The 20629-nt window shown below is 52.4% G+C and overlaps 1 protein-coding gene across 2 annotated transcripts in view; it reads right to left on the reverse strand.

The window, feature by feature from the left end:
• LOC139756162 (uncharacterized) overlaps positions 1 to 20629 on the reverse strand; it is an 85207-nt gene that overhangs the window by 46494 nt on the left and 18084 nt on the right. The window contains exon 1 of one of the 2 annotated variants that reach the window (XM_071675342.1): positions 9990 to 10148. The exons of the other annotated variant lie outside the window; for it this stretch is intronic. The gene's annotated coding sequence lies outside the window, so the exon portion shown is untranslated. Of the gene's footprint in view, positions 1 to 9989; positions 10149 to 20629 lie in introns of those variants that run through there. 2 annotated transcript variants of the gene reach the window in all.

A 20629-nucleotide genomic window follows, 5' to 3' on the forward strand; every position in this document is an offset into this window, starting at 1 on the left:
TGTACATGTGTATGGGGGGGGTTGGGCCATTTCTTTCGTCTGTTTCCTTGCGCTACCTCGCAAACGCGGGAGACAGCGACGTGGTTTAAAAAAAAAAAAAAAAAAAAAAAAAAATATATATATATATATATATATATATATATATATATATATATATATATATATATATATATATATATATATATATATATATATATATATATCTTTCTTTCTTTCATACTATTCGCCATTTCCCGCATTAGCGAGGTAGCGTTAAGAACAGAGGACTGGGCCTTTGAGGGAATATCCTCACATGGCCCCCCTCTCTGTTCCTTCCCTCTGAAAATTAAAAAAAAAATGAGAGGGGAGGATTTCCAGCCCCCCGCTCCCTTCCCTTTTAGTCGCCTTCTACGACACGCAGGGAAGTGGGAAGTATTCTTTCTCCCCTAACACACACACACACACACACACACACACACACGCATATATATATATATATATATATATATATATATATATATATATATATATATATATATATATATATATATATATATATATATATATGTATATATATATATATATATATATATATATATATATATATATATATATATATATATATATATATATATATATATATATATATTTATATATATATATATACATATATATATATATATATATATATATATATATATATATATATATATATATATATATTCCCTGGGGATAGGGGAGAAAGAATACTTCCCACGTATTCCCTGCGTGTCGTAGAAGGCGACTAAAAGGGGAGGGAGCGGGGGGCTGGAAATCCTCCCCTCTCGTTTTTTTTTAATTTTCCAAAAGAAGGAACAGAGAATTGGGCCAGGTGAGGGTATTCCCTCAAAGGCCCAGTCCTCTGTTCTTAACGCTACCTCGCTAATGCGGGAAATGGCGAATAGTTTGAAAGAAAGAAAAGAAAATATATATATATATATATATATATATATATATATGCGTGTGTGTGTGTGTGTGTGTGTGTGTGTGTGTGTGTGTGAATATGCCATTCTTTCTTCGTCTGTTTCCTGACGCTACCTCGCTGATGCTGGAAACGGCGATCGAGTATATAAAAGTAGGAAAAAACGGTAGTTAAATGGTATATACTCCGTGAAGACAATGCATGATACTCCACACAGGAGTTTATAAAGTTCTATGATACTAGAGAAGATTCATGAGATGGTAACCCACCACTGAAGAATTACATTCATGCATGTTACAAGAGATGAGTCTCAACCACTGTACCTGCCTCCACGTAGAGCACAGGGCATATGGGCCATGAGGGAATGAGGGTCATGGGGGCATATGGGCCATGAGGAAATGTGGGTCATCGGGGCATGTGGATCATGGGGGCATGTTGGTCATGGGGGCATGTGCGTCATAGCCATGTGGGTCATGGGGGCATGTGGGTTATGGCAAATGTGGGTCATGTGGGCATGTGGGTCGTGGTGGCATATGAGCCATGAGGGGAGGCGGGTCATGGGGTATGTGGGTCATGGGGCATGTGGGTCAGGGGGCATATGGGTCGTGGGGTCATGTGGGTCGTGGGGTCATGTGGGTCATGAAGGGATGAGGGTCATGGGGGCATATAAGCCATGAGGGGATGTAAGTCATGGGACATATGGGTCATGGGGCATGTGGGTCATCATTGGGGCATGTGAGTCATAGGGTATGTGGGTCATCATGGGAGCATGTGGGCCATGGGGGGATGTGGGCCATCATGGATGTGGGCCATCATGGGGCATGTGGGGCCATCATGAGGATGTGTCATCATGGGGATGTGGGTCATGGGGATATGGGTCATCATGGGGGCATGAGGGTCATGGGGGATGAGTCATGAGGTCATGTGGGTCATTGGAGCATATGGGTCGTGGGAGCTTATGGTTCATGGGGGCATGAGAGTCATGAGGGACATGTTGGTCATAGGGGCATATGGGTCATGGGGTATGTGGGTCATGGGGTATGTGTCATGGGCGACATGTGGGTAATGTGGGCCATGGGGGTGTGGGTCATCATGGGGCATGCGGGTCATGGGAGGATGTGAGTCATTATGCAGGAATGTGGGTCATTCGGGATGTGGGTCATCATGGGGGCATGTAGCTCACTGGGTATGTGGGTCATCATGGGGGCATGTGGGTCATGGAAGCATGAGGGTTATATCGGATGTGGGTCATCATGGGGCATGTGGGTCATCATGGGATTTGGGTCATGGGTTATGCGGGTCATCGTGGGAATGTGGGTCATCATGGGACATCATGGGACATGTGGGTCATGGGGACATGTGGTTCATAGGGGTATGTGGATCATGGGCGACATGTGGGCATGTGGGTCATGGGGATATGGGTCATCATGGGGGCATGTGGGTTATGGGGAGATGTGGGTCATCATGGGGGACATGTGGGTCATAGAGGCATTAGGGTTATAGGGGACGTTGGTCATGGGGGAATGTGGGTCATCATGGGGGCTTGTGGGTCATCATGGGGGCTTGTGGGTCATCATGGGAGCATGTGGGTCATCATGGGGAATGTGTGGCATGGGGAGATGTGGGTCATCATGGGGGACATGTGGGTCATGGAGGCATGAGGGTTAAAGGGGATGTTGTCATGGGGGGATGTGGGTCATCATGGGGATTTGGGTCATCATGGGGAATGTGGGTCATCATGGGAATGTGGGTCGTCACGGGGAATGTGGGTCGTCACGGGGAATGTGGGGCATGGGGATGTGGGTCATCATGGGGGCATGATTCAACATGGGGATGTGGGTCAGCATGGGGCATGATTCACCATGGGGATATGGGTCATCATGGGGGCATGTGGGTCATGAGGGCATGTGGGTCATGGTATGTGGGTCATGGGAGGATGTGGGTTATTATGGAGGGATGTAGGTCATCATGGGGCATGTGGGTCATGGGGGATGTGGGTCACCATGGAGGGATGTGGGCCATCATGGGGGAACGTGGGTTTTAGGGATGTGGGTCATCACGGGGGGATGCGAGTCATCATATGGGGATGTGGGTCACCATGGGAGGCATGTGGGTCATCATGGGGGAATGTGGGTCATAATGGGGGGTATGTTGAACTGAGGACGTGGGAGTAACTTATCAAATGTAAACAAATTAGAGGAGCATAAAGCGTGAGTAAGTGACTGTATCCCCGACTCAGATCCTTCCTTCCAAAGGTGGTAATGGAGGTCCCCGCTCTGTGGTAGTGGCAGTAAAGGTTTTATGGTAGTGGAGGTCCCCTCTCTATGGTAGCAGCTCTATGGTAGTGGTGGTTCCAGCTCTATGGTGGTAGCGGTATCAGCTCTCTAGTAGTAGCGGTTCCAGCTCTAAGGTATGGGAGTTCCAGCTCCATGGCAGTGTTGGTACCATCTCTATGGTAGTGGCGGTACCAGCTCCAAGGTAGTGGAGGTTTCAGCTCTGCGGGAGGTGCGGTACCAGCTCGATGACAGTGGGGGTAACAGCTCTATGGTAGCATCCCCGCTCTATGGTCGTGGCGGTCCCTACTCTATGGCAGCGGGAGTAACAACTCTATGGTAGTGTGGGTAACAGCTCTATGGTAGCATCCCGGCTCTATGATCGTGGCGGTCCCCACTCTATGGTAGTGAAAGTAACACCTCTATGGTAGTGTGTGTAACAGCTCTATGGTAGTATCCCCGCTCTATGGTCGTGGCGGTCCCTACTCTATGGTAGCGGGAGTAACACTTCTATGGTAGTGTAGGTACCAGCTCTTTGGTAGTAGTAGTACCAGCTCTATAGTATTCTGGACCAGCTCCATGGTAGTGGATACTATGGTAGTGGCGGTACCAGCTCTATGGTAGTGGAGATATTATGGTAGTGGCGGTACCAGCTCTAAGGTAGTGGAGTTCCTCGCTCTAATGTAGTGGAGATACTATCTATGGTAGTGGCGGTACCACCTCTATGGTAGTGGAGTTCCCCGCTCTATGATAGTGGCGGTACCAGCTCTAAGGTAGTGGAAGTCTCCGCTCTATGGTACTGGCGGTACCAACTCTATGATAGTGGGAGTAACAGCTCTATGGTAGAGGAGGTCCCTGCGCTGTGGTAGTGGCGATACCAACTCTAGGGTAGCGGTGGTACCAGCTCTATGATAGTGGAAATTCCCGCTCTATGGTAGCTGCGGCACCAGCTCTATGGTATTGGGGGTACCGGGTCTATGATAGTGGAAGTCCCCGTGCTATGGTAGAGGCCGTACCAGCTCCATAGTAGATGCGGTACCAGCTCTGGGGTAGTGGCAGTACCAGCTCTATGGCAGTGGAGGTCCGTGCACTATGGTAGTGGGGTACTAGCTCTATGGTAGTGAACGTCCCCGTTCTAAGGTAGTGGTAGTACCAGCTCTATGGTAGTAGCGGTACCAGCTCTATAGTAGTGGCGGTACCAGCTCTATGGTATTGGGGTTTCAGCTACATGGTAATAAAGATGGTAGTGACGGTACCAGCTCTATGATAGTGGAGGTCCCCGTTCTATGGTAGCGGCGGTACCAGCTCAATGGTAGTAGCAGTCCCAGCTCTGTGGTAGTGGCAGTACCAGCTCTATAGTAGTGGTAGTACCAGCTTTATGGGAGTGGTGGTACCAGCTCTGTGGTAGTGAGGTTCCCCGCTCTATGGCAGTGGCGGTACCAGCTCTATGGCAATGGGGGTACTAGCTCCTTAGTAGGGGGGTACCAACTGTATGGTAGTGAAGGTCCCCGCTCTATGGTAGAGGTGATACCAGCTCTATGGTATTAGAGGTCCCCGCTCTATGGTATTGACGGTATCAGCTCTATGGTTGTGGCGGTGCCAGCTCTATGGTAGTGGGAGTAACATTTCTATAGTAGTGGATGTCCCAACTCTATGGTCGTGGGAGTACCTGCTCTATGGAAGTGGAATAAAAGCTCTATGGCAGTGAGAGTACCAGCTCTATAGCAGTGGAAGTACCAGTTGTGTGTGAGTGGGAGTACCGGCTCTATGGTAGTGGAGGATCCCGCCCTATGAGAGTGGGGGTACCAGTTCTACGATAGTGGGGGTCCGTGCCCTATGGCAGCGAAGGTCCCCGCTCCATGGTAGTGGAGGTCCCCACTCTATGGTAGTGGGGATACTACCACTATGGTAGTGGAGGTTCTCGTTCTATGGTAGTGGGAGGTTCCTGATGTACGGTGGTGTAACAGCAATATGGCAGTGCAGGATCGCGCTGCATGGTAGCAGGTGTACCAACACTATGGTATTTTGTATATCTTCACTCTATGGTTGTGGCGATCTCCGCTTTATGCTTTCGGACGTTTCCGCTGTATGGTAGTGAGAGCACCAGCATTATGGTAGTGGATGTCCCCGTTCAATAGTAGTGGAGGTCCCCTCTGTATGATAGTGGGAATAGCAGCATTATGGTAGTGGAGGTTCCTGATGTATGATAGTGGATGTACCAGCACTATGGTAGTAGAGGTTCTAGCTGTATGGTAGTGGAAGTACCAGCTCTATCGTAGTAGCGGTACCAGCTCTATGGGAGTGGCGGTACCAGCTCTATGGGAGTTGCGGTACCAGCTCTATGGTTTTTGGGGTACCAGCTACATGGTAGTGGATACCATCTCTATGGTCGTGGGAGTACCAGCTCTATGGTAGTGGGAGTACCAGCTGTGTGAGTGAGAGTGCTAGCTCTATGGTAGTGGAGGTTCCCACCCTATGACAGTGGGGGTACCAGTTCTATGATAGTGCGGGTCTGTGCTCTCTGGTAGTGGAGGTCTCCGTTCTATGATAGTGGAGGTCCCCGCTCTATGGGACTGTCGGTAACAACTCTATTGTAGTGGGAGTACCAGCTCTATGGTAGTGGCAGTACCAACTCTACGGTAGTGGCGGTACCAGCTCTAGGGTAGTAGCGGTATCAGCACTATGGTAGTGGAGGTTCCCGCTCTATGGTACTGGCGGTACCAGCTCTATGGTAGTGGAGGTCCCCGCTCTATGGGGACTGTCGGTGACAACTCTATTGTAGTGGGAGTACCAGCTCTATGGTAGTGGCAGTACCAACTCTACGGTAGAAGCAGTACCATCTCTAGGGTTGTAGCGGTACCAGCACTATGGTAGTGGAGGTTCCCGCTCTATGGTACTGGCGGTACCAGGTCTATGGTAGTGGGGGGTGCCAGCACTATGGTAGTGGGGTACTAGCTCTATGGTAGTGGAGGTCCACGCTCTATGGTAGAGGCGGTACTAGCTCTATGGTAGTGGGGTACCAACTCTACGGTAGTGGGGTTACCAGGTCTACGGTAGTGGTCCTAACTCTATGGTAGTTTAAGTACCAGCTTTATGGTAGTAGCGGTACCGGCTCTAGGGTAACGGTGTTACCAGTGATGGGGAAACCAGTTCTATGGTAGTGGCGGTACCAGCTCCATCTTAAAAAAAGTTCCCGCTCTATGGTAGTGGTTGTACCAGCTCTATGTAGTGGAGGTCCCCGCTCTGTGGTAGTGGTGGCTTCAACTCTATGATGGAGGTCCCCGCTCTGTGGTAGTGGTGGCTTCAACTCTATGATGGAGGTCCCCGCTGTATGGGAGGGAGTACTAGTGCTATGGTAGTTGAAGTCCTCAATGTGTAGTAGTGGGAGTACTAGCACTATGGTAGCGAAGGTTGCCACTGTATGGTAGTGGGAGTACCAGCACTATCCTAGTGGAAGTCCACGCTGTATGGTACTGGAAGTAACAGCACTATGGTAGTGGAGGTCCCTGCAATATGGTAGTGGGAATATCAACACCATGGTAGAGGAAGTTCCCGCTATATGGTAGTGGGAGTACCAGCACTATGGTAGTGCAGGTCCCCGCTCTATGGTTGTGGGAGTACCACCACTATGCCAGTGGAAGTCCCGCTTTATGATAGTGCAGGTCCCCGCCCTATGGTAATGAAGGTTCCTGCTGTATGGTAGTGGAAATACCAGCACTATGATAGTGAAGGTCTCCTCTGTATGGTAGTGCGAGTAGCAGCACTATGGTAAGTGAGTTTCCCGATGTATAGTAGTGGGAGTACCAGAGTCGTGATAGTGGGTCCCAATGTATGGTAGAGGAAGTACCAGCACTATGGTAGTGGAGGTTCCCGTTGTATGGTAATGGGAATATAACTATGGTAGTGGAAGTTCCCGCTGTATGGTAATGGGAGTACCATCTCTGTGGTTGTGGAGGTCTCCGCTCTATGGAAGTGGAAGTATCAACACTAGGGTAGTGGAAATCCCCAGTGTATAAAAGTGGGAGTACCAGCACTATGGCAGTAGTGGTTCTCGCTGTGTGGTAGTGGGAGTACCCGGACTATGGTAGTGGAGTTCTCCCTCTATGGTAGTGGAGGTCCCTGCTCTATGGTAGCTGAAATCTTGGCTTTATGGTAGTGGACGTTCCCGATGTATGGGAGTAGGAGTACCAGCACTATGCTAGTGGGGGTCCACACTGTATGAGACACAGAGTACCAGCACTATGGTAGTTGAGGTTTCCGCTATATGATAGTGGGAGTACCAGCACTATGGTAGTGGAGGTTCCTGATGTATGGCAGTGGGAATACCAGGACCATGGTCGTGGTTCTTGCTGTATGGTAGTTGGGTACCAGCACTATGGTAGTGGTCCTCGCTCGATGGTAGTGGAGGTTCCCGTTGTATGTCAGTGGGAGTACCAGCACTATGGTAGTTGATGTCCCCATTTTATGGTAGTGGGAATACTAGCACTAGTGTAGTGGCCGTTCAGGCTGTAAGGTGGTGGAAGTACCAGCACTATGATAGTTGGGGTTCCCTTTTTATGGAAGTGGAAGTACCAACACTATGATAGTAGAGGTCTCCGTGTATGGTGGTGGGCAACTTTATAGTAATGGAGGTCCCCTTTCTATAAGATAGTGGAGGTCCACGATGCATGGTAGAAGGAGTATCAGACACTATGGTAGTGGAGGTCCCCGATGTATGGCAGTGAGAGTACCAGCACTATGGTAATGGAGGTCCCCGCTGTATGGTAGTGGGGATACCATCACTATGCTAGCGGAGGTCCCCGCTCTATGGTAATGGAAGTTTCTGTTGTATGGTAGTGTAAGTACCAGCACTATATTATTGAAGGTCCCCGCTGTATGGTAGTGCGAGTACCAGCACTATGGCAGTTGAGGTTCCTCAGGTATGGTAGTGGGAGTAACAGTAATATGGTAATGAAGGTCTCCGCTGTATAAGGGGAGTACCAGCAGAATGGTAGTGGGAGTACAAGCACTAAGGTAGTAGAGGTCCCTACTCAATGGTAGTACGAGTACCAGTAATATGGTAGTGGAGGTCCCACAGTATGGCAGTACCAGCATAATGGTAGTCGAGGTTTCGGACTTATGGTGGTGAGAGTACAAGAACTATGGTAGTGGAAATCCCCGCTGTATAGTAGTGGAAGTACCAGCATAATAGTAGTGGCTTCGGATGTATGGTAATGCGGGTACTAGCACTATGATAGTGGAGATTCCCGATGTATGGTAGTACGAGTAACAGCACTATGGTAGTGAAGGTCCCCCTCTATGTCATTGCAGATCTGCGCTTGTCTTACTAGACCTTATCGATCAGCAATGAGGTTTCACGGCAGGTGTGCACTGACAGTCATAGTGATCGTCCCCAGTATGATAAACTCCAGGCCTCGTCCTCACACTGCTGACCACCGTCCCCAGTATGATAAACTCCAGGCCTCGTCCTCACACTGCTGACCACCGTCCCCAGTATGATAAACTCTAGGCCTAGTCCTCACACTGCTGACCACCGTCCCCAGTATGATAAACTCTAGGCCTCGTCCTCACACTGCTGACCACCGTCCACAGTATGATAAACTCCAGGCCTAGTCCTCACACTGCTGACCACCGTCCCCAGTATGATAAACTCTAGGCCTCGTCCTCACACTGCTGACCACCGTCCCCAGTACGATAAACTCCAGGCCTCGTCCTCACACTGCTGACCACCGTCCCCAGTATGATAAACTCTAGGCCTAGTCCTCACACTGCTGACCACCGTCCTCAGTATGATAAACTCTAGGCCTAGTCCTCACACTGCTGACCACCCTCCTCAGTATGATAAACTCTAGGCCTAGTCCTCACACTGCTGACCACCGTCCACAGTATGATAAGCTTCAGGCCTGGTCTTCACACTGCTGACCACCGTCCTTAGTATGATAAACTCCAGGCCTGGTCCTCATACTGCTGACCACCTCTCACAGTATGATAAGCTCCAGGCCTGGTCTTCACACTGCTGACCACCGTCCTTAGTATGATAAACTCCAGGCCTGGTCCTCATACTGCTGACCACTTCCCACAGTATGATAAGCTCCAGGACTGGTCTTCGCACTGCTGACCACCGTCCTTAGTATGATAAACTCCAGGCTTGGTCCTCATACTGCTGACCACCTCCCACAGTATGATAAGCTTCAGGCCTGGTCTTCACACTGCTGACCACCGTCCTTAGTATGATAAACTCCAGGCTTGGTCCTCATACTGCTGACCACCTCCCACAGTATGATAAGCTTCAGGCCTGGTCTTCACACTGCTGACCACCGTCCTTAGTATGATAAACTCCAGGCCTGGTCCTCATACTGCTGACCACCTCTCACAGTATGATAAGCTCCAGGCCTGGTCTTCACACTGCTGACCACCGTCCTTAGTATGATATACTCCAAGCCTGGTCCTCATACTGCTGACCACTTCCCACAGTAAGATAAGCTCCAGGCCTGGTCTTCACACTGCTGACCATTTATCAAATTATCAACTAAGAATTTCCTTACCTTTATTCAGGGCCAAGATTCTCCACAAATCAAACCGAGATTCAGATAACATGAAATTATTTCACAAGACAACTAGAGTAGTAGTGAATGAAGTCAGCTGGGATCTGGCCAGCAGGAAGGCCCACACTGCCCAAGATAACATATACAGAAAGTTCATTACAGCAACCCTACTTCCCCCATCCCAGTTAAGACAGACTCGTCATCACAAAAACGATAACACACAGTGTAAACCTGCAACACTAGAGCTGTGACGACCCCAGATGACGAGCGAGGAGAGCTACCCCAGACGATGAGCAGAGTGAGCCACCCCCACACGACGAGCAGCAGACCGACGTGTTGATGTTACCAGGGCCAGCCAACGACTGGCTTCAACCCACAACCATCCCCTTCACATCCTCACTCCATCCCGCCTGCCCCACGCCTACCTCACATCCTTCACCCACCTACCTCACATCCTCCCTTCTCACCGCCTGCCCCACGCCTACCTCAAATCCTCCACCCACCTACCCCACGCCTACCTCGCATCCTCCAACCACCTGCCCCACGCCTACCTCGCATCCTCCAACCACCTGCCCCACGCCTACCACACATCCCCCACCCACCTGCCCCACGCCTACCTCATCCTCCACCGACATGCCCCACACCTACCTCACATCCTCCCCCACCCCGCCTACCCCACACATACCGACATCCTCCACCCGCCTGCCTCACGCCTACGTCACATCCTCCACCCGCCTGCCCTACGCTACCTCACATCCTCCACCCACCTACCCCCACGCCCACCTCATTCTCCATCCGCCTGCCCCACGCCTACCTCACATCCTCCACCCACCTGCCCCACGCCTACCAACCATCATCCACCCGCCTACCCCACGCCTACCTCACATCCTTCGTCCACCTGCCCCACGCCTACCTCACATCCTCCTAACCCCCCCCCCCACCTACCTCGCATCCTTCCCCCACCCCGCCTGCCCCACGTCTACCTCACATCCTCCACCCACTTGCCCCACGCCTACCTCACATCCTCCCCCACCCCTCCTGCCCCACACTTACCTCACATCCTACCCCCGTCCACCACATCCTCCCCCCATCCCTCCTGTCCTACGCCTACCTCACATCCTTCACCCATCTATCCCACGCCCACCTCACGTCCTCCATCCACCTGCCCCACGCCTACCTCACTTCCTCCACCCACCTGCCCCACGCCTACCTCACATCCTCCACCCGCCTGCCCCACGCCTACCTAACATCCTCCACCCACCTGCCCCACGCCTACCTCAAATCCTCAACCCACCTGCCCCACGCCCACCTCACATTCTCCACCCGCCTACCCCACGCCTACCTAACATCCTCCAACCCCCTACCCTACGCCTACCTCACATACTCCCCTCGCCCCAACGGCCGCACGCCTACCTCACATCCTCCACCCACCTGCCCTACGCCTACCTCACATCCACCAACCCCCTACCCTACGCCTACCTCACATACTCCCCCCTCCCCAACGGCCGCACGCCTACCTCACATTCTCCACCCACCTGCCCCACGCCTACCTCACATCCTCCACCCACATGCCCCACGCCTACCTCATCCTCCACCTGCCTACCCCACGCCTACCTCACATCCTCCACCCACCTGCTCCACTACAATCTCACATCCTCCCCCCAACCAACCTGCCACACACCTACCTCACATCCTCCACCCACCTACCCCATGCCTTCCTCGTCTCTTATGCGCCTGCCCCACGCCTACCTCACATCCTCCACCCACCTACCATGCCTACCTCACATCCTCCTCCCGGCTGCCCCACGCCTCCCTCCCATCATCCTACCCCCGCCAGCCCACCGCCTACCTCACATCCTCCCCCCACCCCGCCTGCCCCACGCCTACCTCACATCCTCCACCCATCTACCCCCGCGTTCCTTATATCCTCCACCCGCCTGCCCCACGCATACCTCACATTCTCCACCCGCCTGCCCCACGATTACCTCACATCCTCTACCCGCCTACCCCACGCATACCTTCCATCATCCTCCCCCCGCCTACCTCACATTCTCCACCCGCCTGCCCCAAACCTACCTCACATCCTCCACCCACCTACCTCACATCCTCCACCCACCTACCCACACCTACCTCACATCCTCCACCCGCCTACCCCACGCCTACCACCTATCATCCTCCCCCCGCCTACCCCACGCCTACCTCACATCACACTGCCCCCGCCTGCCCCGCACCTACCTCACATTCTCCACCCGCCTGCCCCGCGCCGACCTCACATCCTCCACACACCTACCCCAAGCCTACCTCACATCCTCTACCCACCTGTCCCACGCCTACCACACATCCTGCACCCATCTGCCCTACGCCTACCTCATATCCTCCACCCACCTACCCCACGCCTACCTCACATCCACCACCCACCTGCCCCACGCCTACCTCGCATCCTCCATCCACCTACCCCACGCCTACCTCACATCCTCCACCCACCTGCCCTACATCCTCCACCCGCCTACTCCACGCCTACCTCACATGCTCCACCCGCCTGTTCCACGCCTACCTCACATCCTCCACCCGCCTGCCCCGCGCCTACCTCACATCCTCCACCCACCTGCCCCACGCCTACCTCACATATTCCACCTACTCCACCTGCCCCATGCCTACCTCACATCTTCCACCCCACTTGCTCTACGCCTACCTCACATCCTCCATTCGCCTGCCCTACGCCTACCTCACATCCTCTACCCACCTACCCCACGCCTAACTCACATCCTCCACCCGCCTGCCCCACGCCTATCTCACCCCACTTGCCCAACGCCTTCCTCACACCCCCCCCCCCCCCTGCTCCACACCTACTTCACATCTTCTCCCATCTACCCCACGCTTACCTCACATCCTTCCCCACCGGGCAGGGACGGGCTGAGGGAGGGACGGGCAGGGACGGGCTGAGGGAGGGACGGGCAGGGACGGGCTGAGGGAGGGACAGGCAGGGACGGGCTGAGGGAGGGACGGGCAGGGACGGGCTGAGGGAGGGACGGGCAGGGACGGGCTGAGGGAGGGACAGGCAGGGACGGGCTGAGGGAGGGACGGGCAGGGACGGGCTGAGGGAGGGACGGGCTGAGGGAGGGACAGGCAGGGACGGGCTGAGGGAGGGACGGGCAGGGACGGGCTGAGGGAGGGACGGGCTGAGAAAGGGACGGGCAGGGACGGGCAGGGACGGGCTGAGGGAGGGACGGGCAGGGACGGGCTGAGGGAGGGACGGGCAGGGACGGGCTGAGGGAGGGACAGGCAGGGACGGGCTGAGGGAGGGACGGGCAGGGACGGGCAGGGGGAGGGAAGGATGACATGGGAGGGTTAGGTTGAGGCAGTAGTAGTGGCACCAGCACCAGCAGATCAAGTTACTTTCCTGACCACAAGAGTCACAATGGAAGTTGTATGTGGTAATGTTGGTCGTGTTCCTCCTCCACCAGCCTGCCTGGCCCATCTTCCGCACCATAACCCACCGATGCTCCTCCACCCACCTGCTTCCCATACACTTGGCATACACCCCCCTGGACCCCAGCCACCTGAACCCTAGCCACCTGGATCCCAGCAACCTGGCCTCCAGCCACCTGAACCCCACCCACCTGGCCTCCAGCCACCTAGCTTCAAGACACCTGGCCTTCAGCCACCTGGACCCCAGCCACCTGGGCCTCAAATCCTAAACCCCAGCCACCTGGACCCTAGCCACCTGGATCCAAGCCACCTGTCCTCTAGCCACCTGAACCCCACCTACCTGACCTCATATTATACACAAGGTGTGAAGCAGACACTTGGGGAGGGTAACCACTGATCCAGTGCTTCATCACACATCGCATGACAACACAAATGTGTTGCCACATCTTGAGGAACACATGTTGCACGTGAAGCTACACCACATCTACTTGTGGCATGCCTACACCATAAACATGTCCCCCACACATGGTCCCCTATGGGTTCACATGTTCCCTGGGGGATCACATATCCCCTGGGGGCTCACATGGTTCCCTGGAGGCTCACATATCCCCTGGGGGCTCACATGGTCCCCTGGGGCTCACGTGTCCCCTGGGAGGTCACATGCTCCCTCACGGGCTAGCATGTCCCATTGGGGTTAACATGCTCCCTTGAGGGTTTACATGCCCCCTGGGGGCTCACATGGTCACCTGGGGGCTCATATGTCCCCCGGGGGCTCACATGTTCTCTGAGCCTCACATGGCACCTAGGGACTCACATGTCCCCTGGGGGGTCACTTGGTCTCCTGGGGGTCTCACGCCCCCTGGGAATTTACATGGTCCCTTGCGGGCTAACATGGTCTCTTGGGGAGTTTACATGTCCCCTGGGGCTCAAATCGTCCCCTGGAGTCAAATGGTCCCCTGGGGTTAAATGGTCCCCGGGGGCTCACATGTCCCCTGCGATCTAACATGGTCCTCTGGGGCTCACACCTCCCCTGGGGTGTCACGTGGTCTCCTGGGGGCTTACATGGTCACATGGGGGCTCACATGTCCCCTGAGGGACACAAGCTTCCTAGGGATTAACATGTCCCCTGGGCCTCACATGATCCCTGGGGGCTCACATGTCCCCTGGAGGTTTACATTGTCCCCTGGGGACTCACATGTTCCCTGGAGGTCACGTGGTCCCCTAGGGGTCACATGTCCCCTGGGGTCCTACATGACCCCTGAGGGCTCACATGTCTCCTAGGGGTTCACATGTCTCCTAGGGGTTCACATGTCCCCTGGAGGCTCACATGGTCACCTGAGGATTCACATGTCCCCTGAGGTTCACATAGTCCCCTTCAGGCTTATGTGGTCCCCTGGGGGTTCACGTGGTCCCGTGAGGGCTCACATGGTCCCCTGGGGGCTCATACTAGATTGATTTATGACAAGCCACTCCATAAGTCTGAGGCTAACCCTCCCCTGGGGTGTATGAGGCAAGTCTGAGGCTAACCCTCCCCTGGGGTGTATGAGGCAAGTCTGAGGCTAACCCTCCCCTGGGGTGTATGAGGCAAGTCTGAGGCTAACTCTCCCCTGAGGTGTATGAGGCAGGCAGGTATTGTTGGCTGCCCTCAGCCACAGGGAGCTGGAGCAGGGGCCTGAGATTGGGGAGGAGAGTCCGGTCCCCATGGTTAAGACTGAGAGACTGGACGTCAGTACTAGGGAGGAGAGGCACGGATCCAAAACTGGGGAGGGGTTGGCTGGGCGCTGAGGATGGGGAGGAGAGGCAGGGCCCCAAGGCTGGGGTGGAGAAACTGGGCACCGAGGATGGGGAGGAGAGGCAGGGCCCCAAGGCTGGGGTGGACAGACTGGGCACCGAGGATGGGGAGGAGAGGCAGGGCCCCAAGGTTGGAGAAGAGGGACTGAGCCCCGAGGATGGGGAGGAGAGGCAGGGCCCCAAGGTTGGAGAAGAGGGACTGAGCCCCGAGGATGGGGAGGAGAGGCAGGGCCCCAAGGTTGGAGAAGAGGGACTGAGCCCCGAGGATGGGGACGAGAGGCAGGGCCCCAAGGTTGGAGAAGAGGGACTGAGCCCCGAGGATGGGGAGGAGAGGAAGGGCCCCAAGGTTGGAGAAGAGGGACTGAGCCCCGAGGATGGGGAGGAAAGAATCCCCGCTGCTGCACATTAGCCTTCTACTATCCCCGTTACCGCTGTCGTTTATACAGTTTATTTCTGTCGTTTTTCTCAGTTTACCTGAATGTATAAAATATTTGTCTAAACGACTTTTGAAGTTATTTATAGTCTTAGTATTCACTACGTCTGACGGTACCTTATGCCAGTGCTCAACACACCTATGGGAAAAGAAGCTTTTTCCCACGTTCGTAGTACATCTTTTAGCTTTGAGTTTTATTCCATTTGTCCTGGTAACCGAATTTTCTTGTATTTAGAAAAGATGTTCGTTATTTACGTTATCTAACTTGATCAGAATTTTGGACTCTTGGATTAAGTCACCGCGAGGTCTACGTTTTTTAAGGAAGAGATCCAATCGTTTTAGCCTTTCTTCGTATGACAGATTTCTAAGGGATGGGATTAATTTCGTCGCGCGTCTTTGTACTTGCTCTAATTTTCCTCGTCTTCTTTTAAAGTTTAGGGACCAAAATTGGATTGCATATTCAAGGTGTGGTCTTACTAGAGAATTATGAAGTGCGAGAATTGTTTCTGGTGTCTTGTGATCTATGTTCCTGGCTATGAAACCTAACATTTGGTCGCCTTTTTAACTTGCTGCTTGGCACTGTTTGGTATATTTCAGATTGTTTGCTAATGACAACTCCAAGGTGCTTTTCTTCATTTACTTTAGTTAGAGAGTTTACGAATAGTTTGTAGTCGTAACGTATATTCTTGTCTCCAAAGTGCATAACTTTACACTTGTCTACATTGAACTTCATTTGCCATCTATCTGACCACACTGCTAGTAAGTTAAGATCTCTTTCAATCATTTCGCAGTCCCGCCTGTTTACAGCTCTACTTCCTAGTTTAGTATCGACAGCAGAATTGGAGATCTTAGATATGAGATCGAGTTCTAGGTCATTAATGTACATTATGAAAAGAATTGGGCCCAGGACCGACCCCTGTGGCACTCCAATCGTTATGTCCAGCCAATCTGAGGCTTCGCCGTTTAATACTACGGTGGCTGCTTTCTTCCGGTTAGCCAGTCTCTGATCCATGTACACAGTTCTTCACCGATTCCGTAAGCTCTGTGTTTATGTAAAAGTCTCTTGTGACGTACTTTATCCAAAGCCATTTGGAATTCTACATCAGACGGTAATTTTTCGTCCCAGTTCTGATAAATAACATTAAAGAATTCCAGCAAATTCGCCAGGCAGGATCTTCTGTAGTGGAAACCGTGTTGGTTGCTCGATGTAATGTTGTGATCTTCTGGAAACGTGACAATTCTATCTTGTATCATTTCCTAATCATTTTACCAAACACAGACGTAAGGTTGGGGAGGGCTTGACTCGGTATCGAGTATGGGGAGGAGAAGCAGGACCTCAAGGCTGGGGAGGGGTTGGCTGGGCACCGTGGATGGGAAGGGAAGGCAGGGCTAAAGACTGGTGTACCTGGGGAGGTATGGTACGGTATTGTATCTGGGGAGGTACGGTACGGTAGCGTACCTGGGGATGTATGGTACGGTAGTCTATCAGGGGAGGTATGGTACAGTAGTGTACCTGGGGATGTATGGTACGGTAGTGTACCTTGGGAGGTATGGTACAGTAGTGTATCAGGGGAGGTATGGTACGGTAGTGTACCTGGGGAGGTATGGCACGGTCGTGTATCAGGGGAGGTATGGTACGGTAGTGTACCTGGGGAGGTATGGCACGGTCGGGTATCAGGGGAGGTATGGTACGGTAGTGTAACTGGGGATGTATGGTACGGTAGTGTACCTGGGGAGGTATGGTACGGTAGTGTATCTGGGGAGGTATGGTACGGTAGTGTATCTGGGGAAGTATGGTACGGCAGTGTATCTGGGGATGTGTGGTAAGGTAGTATAACTGGGAAAGTATGGTAGGGTAGTGTATCTGGGGATGTATGGTACAGTAGTGCATCAGGGGAGGTATGGTAGGGTAGTGTATCTGGGGAGGTATGGTACGGTAGTGTATCTGGGGAGGTATGGTACGGTAGTGTATCTGGAGAGGTATGTTACGGAAGTCTATCTGGGGAGATATGGTACGGTAGTGTATCTGGGGAGGTATGGTAGGGTAGTGTATATGGGGAGGTATGGTACGGTAGTGTATCTGGGGAGATATGGTACGGTAGTGTATCTGGGGAGGTATGGTACGGTAGTGTATCTGGGGAGATATGGTACGGTAGTGTATCTGGGGAGATATGGTACGGTAGTGTATCTGGGGAGATATGGTACGGTAGTGTATCTGGGGAGGTATGGTAGGGTAGTGTATCTGGGGAGGTATGGTACGGTAGTGTATCTGGGGAGATATGGTACGGTATTGTATCTGGGATGTGTGGTACGGTAGTGTACCTGGAGAGGTATGGTAGGGTAGTGTATCTGGGGATGTATGGTAAGGTAGTGTATCTGGGGAGGTATGGTAGGGTAGTGTATCTGGGGATGTATGGTAAGGTAGTGTATCTGGGGAGGTATGGTAGGGTACTGTATCTGGGGATGTATGGTAAGGTAGTGTATCTGGGGAGGTCTAGCAGGGTAGTGTATCTGGGGATGTATGGTAAGGTAGTGTATCTGGGGAGGTATGGTAGGGTAGTGTATCTGGGGATGTATGGTAAGGTAGTGTATCTGGGGAGGTATGGTACGGTATCGTACCTTGGGAGGCATGGTTCGGTAGTGTACCTAGTTAGGTATGTTACCGTAGTGTACCTGGAGAGGTATGGTACGGTAGTGTATCTGGGGATGTGTGGTGCGGTAGTGTATCTGGAGAGGTATGGTACAGTAGTGTATCTGGGGATGTATGGTACGGTAGTGTATCTGGGGAGATATGGTACGGTAGTGTATCTGGGGTGGTATGGTACGGTAGTGTATCTGGGGTAGTATGGTATGGTAGTGTATCTGGAGAGGTATGGTACGGTAGTGTATCTGGGGATGTATGGTACGGTAGTGTATCTGGGGAGATATGGTACGGTAGTGTATCTGGGGAGGTATGGTACGGTAGTGTACCTGGGAAGTATGGTACGGTAGTGTACCTGGGGAGGTATGGTACGGTAGTGTATCTGTGGAGGTATGGTACGGTAGTGTACCTGGGGAGGTATGGTACGGTAGTGTATCTGGGGATGTATGGTACGGTAGTGTACCTGGGAAGTATGGTACGGCAGTGTATCTGGGGAGGTATGGTACGGTAGTGTATCTGGGGAGGTATGGTACGGTAGCGTACCTGGGGAGGTATGGTAGGGTAGTGTATCTGGGAAGTATGGTACGGTATTGTACCTGGGGAGGTATGGTACGGTAGTGTATCTGGGGAGGTATGGTACGGTAGTGTATCTGGGGAAGTATGGTACGGTAGTGTACCTGGGGAGGTATGGTAGGGTAGTGCATCTGGGAGGTATGGTACGGTATTGTACCTGGGGAGGTATGGTAGGGTAGTGTATCTGGGAGGTATGGTACGGTATTGTACCTGGGGAGGTATGGTAGGGTAGTGTATCTGGGGATGCATGGTAAGGTAGAGTATCTGGGGAGGTATGGTAGGGTAGTGTATCTGGGGAGGTATGGTACGGCAGTGTATCTGGGGATGTGTGGTACGGTAGTGTACCTGGGGAGGTATGGTAGGGTAGTGTATCTGGGGATGCATGGTAAGGTAGAGTATCTGGGGAGGTATGGTAGGGTAGTGTACCTGGGAGGTATGATACGGTAATGTATCCGGGGAGGTATGGTACGGTAGTGTACCTGGGGAGGTATGGTACGGTAGTGTATCTGGGGATGTATGGTAAGGTAGAGTATCTGGGGATGTATGGTAAGGTAGTGTATCTGGGGATGTATGGTAAGGTAGAGTATCTGGGGATGTATGGTAAGATAGTGTATCTGGGGATGTATGGTAAGGTAGTGTATCTGGGGAGGTATGGTAGGGTAGTGTATCTGGGAGGTATGGTACGGTATTGTACCTGGGGAGGTATGGTAGGGTAGTGTATCTGGGGATGCATGGTAAGGTAGAGTATCTGGGGAGGTATGGTAGGGTAGTGTATCTGGGGAGGTATGGTACGGCAGTGTATCTGGGGATGTGTGGTACGGTAGTGTACCTGGGGAGGTATGGTAGGGTAGTGTATCTGGGGATGCATGGTAAGGTAGAGTATCTGGGGAGGTATGGTAGGGTAGTGTACCTGGGAGGTATGATACGGTAATGTATCCGGGGAGGTATGGTACGGTAGTGTACCTGGGGAGGTATGGTACGGTAGTGTATCTGGGGATGTATGGTAAGGTAGAGTATCTGGGGATGTATGGTAAGGTAGTGTATCTGGGGATGTATGGTAAGGTAGAGTATCTGGGGATGTATGGTAAGATAGTGTATCTGGGGATGTATGGTAAGGTAGTGTATCTGGGGAGGTATGGTAGGGTAGTGTATCTGGGGATGTATGATAAGGTAGTGTATCTGGGGAGGTATGGTAAGGTAGTGTATCTGGGGAGGTATGGTAAGGTAGTGTATCTGGGGAGGTATGGTAGGGTAGTGTATCTGGGGATGTATGGTAAGGTAGTGTATCTGGGGAGGTATGGTAGGGTAGTGTATCTGGGGATGTATGGTAAGGTAGTGTATCTGGGGAGGTATGGTAGGGTAGTGTATCTGGGGAGGTATGGTAGGGTAGTGTATCTGGGGAGGTATGGTACGGTAGTGTATCTGGGGAGGTATGGTATGGTAGTGCATCTGGGGAGGTATGGTATAGTAAGTTTATTTAACAATATTTGATCAGAACAACAAGGTGACTTGTATTTACCATGATGGATGTCAAGACTGGACCTTACCCATCAATGTGTGGCTGGACGAAGGTGAGAGACCATGGTGAGTCGTGGCAGGTTCAGACTCCAGCAGACTCTAGGGAGACGAACCTTAACATGCAACACACTGATGGAGGTAGTTTTCTCATAGGTAGCCAGGATTGCCAGAGTCCCGTCCTGCAGCTCTCCGCTGAACGTTTCCTTATGCAGATTTAACGACGTCAGGAGAATGAGCCCCTCTGGGAGGTGCGACTCAGGTTTGTCTCGTGACTATATCTGCACCGACCGAGCCAGCCATCACCAGCAGGGCCTCGCTGAGCAGTCTTACTCCTTTGTACACAGCAAGGTTCCCGCTCCTCCACCCCCTAACACAATTATTTCTAATTACATATGGACACCACAGACAATCACCTGCCTGGCCACAACAAACAATCACCTGCATGGCCACCACAATCACCTACCTGGACACCACAGACTCACCTGC

This window comes from Panulirus ornatus, chromosome 20 (genome assembly GCF_036320965.1).
Source record: "Panulirus ornatus isolate Po-2019 chromosome 20, ASM3632096v1, whole genome shotgun sequence".
Classification (NCBI taxonomy): Eukaryota; Metazoa; Arthropoda; class Malacostraca; order Decapoda; family Palinuridae; genus Panulirus; species Panulirus ornatus.